We start from the raw sequence: 3630 nt of genomic DNA, 5'->3' as shown, positions 1-3630 counted from the left end.
GAATGGCCAGACAGGTTAAAGTGTTCTCCCACTGGTTTTTGAGTATTATGATTCCTGATGTCAGATTTGTGTCCATTAATTCTTTTGCGTAGAGACTGTCTGGTTTGGCCAATGTACATGGCAGAGGGGCATTGCTGGCACATGATGGCATATATCACATTGGTAGATGTGCAGGTGAACAAGCCCCTGATGGTATGGCTGATGTGATTAGGTCCTATGATGATGTCACTTGAATAGATATGTGGACAGAGTTGGCATCGGGCTTTGTTACAAGGATAGGTTCCTGGGTCAATGTTTTTGTTCAGTGATGTGTGGTTGCTAGTGAGTATTTGCTTGTCATCAATGTAGCGCAAGTAGAGTAGGGGCGTTAGGGGACAAGAGCTAAGGAAGCATTGTTCTAAGTCAACCATAAAAATGTTGGCATACTGTGGGGCCATGCGGGTACCCATAGCAGTGCCACTGACTTGAAGGTATATATTGTTCCCAAATGTGAAATAGTTGTGGGTGAGGACAAAGCAAGCTCTTCCCTACACCTCATAACCTTTCATGCCATGCAGTGAGGCTCCTCAAAGTTCATAGCCAAAAGGCATTTGCCACTGTCTGCTCCAGCCACATCTTGACGTTCTTACTCGGTTTTGACTTTCTAACCACCCAGACAAAGCACACTTGACTCACAAACTGAACAAAGGGAGCTGAGAATGTGGCTCTGTGGACGTATGGAAACCCCCAGTGAAGTACAATTTGTGCTAGCTCATGTTAATCTGAGCTCTCCTGCCCTGGAAAGAGTGGGGAAGTGTTCCACTTTGCCAGCTGGCCGAACCGACTGAGCAGACACTGGGAGATTGACGAAGATGCTTTGGAGCCTATCTGCATTAACCACATTTATAGCATTCCCAGGTCGGTTTGGATTTTTCCTCTGGACATCAACCCTATTTAGCATCTGTTGTCCTGTAAATGTACCTAAGAAGTGATCCCCACTCCTTGCTCTGCATAAAAATATGGCAGGCTCTTCTCATGTTAAACTGACTCTGCCGCTGTCATTTTTATTGCTGACATTTCAGACCGTCATGACAACGCCGCAGTGTTTGCTGATGGCCGGGATTCCCAATTTTTTCCTTCCCTTTGATCTTTTATTGGCAATTTAGAAACACAACTCCGTTTTTCCTCCCATCAGTGTAGGTTTGGGGAATGGGCTTGCGGGCTTTGAAGGGAGATGACAGAGCTACTAAAACATTTTATATAACTTTGTTCCAAATAAAAAATCCATCCAGATACAAAAATAATCACATTATTTCTGATCCTGCAGTAGTAAGTTCTCTCTGGTTTAACTGCATTTTGTCTTCTGACCATTCTTTTTTTTTTCTTTTTTCCTTCCTTCCTTTCTTTCTGTCTGGCACCCATCCCCATAGCATCTGGGCATTGCCAGTTACCTAGTGCCACTCCCGTTTGACCAAATTCTGCTTTGACTTTGACTGGGGCAACTTCGCTATCCCCAAAGGGAGTCTCACAACCGCATCTGAGGGCAGAACTGGGAGAATCCATGTTTATTTTTGGTGATCTGGGTAAACGTCAATCAGGGTGAGGCACAGTTTGTGAGAGCAACGTACACTGGAAGAGAGAGGATGGTCTCAGGGTGAAGGCTATTGAGTGCTGCCCTGGAGAATTGGATCGGATCCCTGCCTCTGCCACAGACTGACTGTGTGATACTGGGCAAGTCACTTAAACCAAACGTGTCACTAATTGTGTGATCCTCATATCCTGGGTGCAGAGGCACTGAACACTCACTGGTGCCACTGGGGACTGTGTTTTGAACATACGAAGCGCTGCCTAACGCTAAGTACTCTGAAGATTCCAGTCCTGGCGTCTCAGCTTGGCCATGCTTGAAGCAGGGGACACTTTTTACCTTGATCTCCCTGTGCCTCATTTCCCCAATCTCTACAATGGACATAATAATTGGAAAACAAATTAATTCCTCTGTCTTCAGTACAGGGTTTGAATAAAGCCAGAGGCCAGACCCGGATCAAGGAACAGCAATCAGAGTTTGAATAGCTGCTCATGAAGCGAGCACGGTCCATGCTATGCACTGAATGAGGCAGAGGTCCTGTGGCTAAATTCTACGTGGCCTGTAATAACAAACTGTCTCATGAGGGATACACACAAAGAGGGCTGGCAGGCAGTCTTAATTCTGTCATGCCCTAACTTTTAAGTGCTTGACTTTGTAACCTTAATAATGTTCTTTTAGTGTAGTATTTTGGTAGATGACCTACAAATGGATAATGCTGCTGTTATTACAGTTGTTGTTTGGACCTACAGAGGACACTGAATGCATGAGACATCAGCGATGAGTCAGACTGGCTTCAGGCACTTGGCCTGAATCCTCACAGGAATTCCAGGGCTGCAGCATGTCTATTATTGGATGGCTTTCCCTCTGTGCTCAGTGAACTACATCATGCTCTCTGTCATATGGCTGGACCACAGTCTCCTCATCCCAATGTTCTATTTCCTTTCGACGCTGGCATTAGCAGACTTGGGCTTATCTGTCTTGCCCACCATGCTGAGCATCTTCTGGTTGGATTCCAGCTCCATCCAATTCAATGCCTGCGTTACCCAGATGTACTTCATCCAGCCTTCTCCACTGTGGAGTCTGGGGTCCTGGGTCGCCATGGCGTTTGACTGCTTTGTGGCCATATGCAACCCTCCGAGATATGCCTCCGTCTTGACAAATGCCAGGAGCAAAAGGCAGGGGCGGCGATTCTATTGCGGGCAGTCTGTGTGATGCTGCCAGTTGTCTTCCTCATTAAAAGGCTTCCCTTCTGCCTGCACTCGGATGTGCGGAGGTTGGCCCATGGGGACAAAACAGGTCAACAGGTCAACTTGTACGGTCTGACTGCCATGGTACTGACCAAGGGATTGGATTCCATGTCCATCCACCCATCATATGTCATGATCCTGAAGGCCGTCCTGAGCACTGCCTTCTGGGAAGAGCACGTCAAGGCATTCAGCACCTGCATCTCTCACACCTGCTGCACCATCTACAGTCCACTCATTGGGTTGTCCGTCCTACACAGGTTTGGGAGGCACCTGTCCCACCTCACGCACACGCTCCTGGCCGATGCCTACCTGCTAGTGCCCCTCTTCCCCACCGCGTCCTGAACCCCATCATCGACAGCTTGAAAACCAAGTAGATCCGTCGGACGATTCTGGGAATTATTCATCGGAGAAGAGTCCAATCAGCAAACCCCTTCTAGTGGGGTGTGGCTCCCTGGATCAGCTGCCTCGTGCCCCACAGAGATCCAGGGAATTCTGCAGGGCTGTCCCAGCAGATTGGCTGTTACTGGGGGGAGTTTGTTAGGACACAGCTTGGTTCCTGGCATCTTCCCTTCCCCACTCCAGAGCATAAACCTAAGGCCCAAATGTTGTTTTCTTAGATATCACCCCAGCCTACCCCACCCCAGCTGCCAAGCTTGTATCATAAATGAGCTTCCAAGTTGGGGACAGAACCTAGATCCCTCAATTCCCAGCCTAGCCCCCTAACCATCAGACCATCTTTATACAGCACAGCACACACAGGGTCACAGGGAAGCAGAGTCCACCACAACGTTGTCCCCGGAAGGGAGGGGCTACTGCAGT

At 48.2% G+C, this 3630-nt stretch overlaps 1 pseudogene; it reads left to right on the top strand.

Moving 5' to 3' along the window:
• Positions 1-2416: 2416 nt before the first annotated feature.
• On the top strand, positions 2417-3153 carry LOC135983952 (olfactory receptor 51L1-like; annotated as a pseudogene).
• Positions 3154-3630: the final 477 nt, after the last annotated feature.

This window comes from Chrysemys picta, chromosome 1 (assembly GCF_011386835.1).
Source record: "Chrysemys picta bellii isolate R12L10 chromosome 1, ASM1138683v2, whole genome shotgun sequence".
Classification (NCBI taxonomy): domain Eukaryota; kingdom Metazoa; phylum Chordata; order Testudines; family Emydidae; genus Chrysemys; species Chrysemys picta.
The sequence above is the reverse complement of the archived record's forward strand: the minus strand, read 5'-3'. Positions and strand labels throughout refer to the sequence as shown.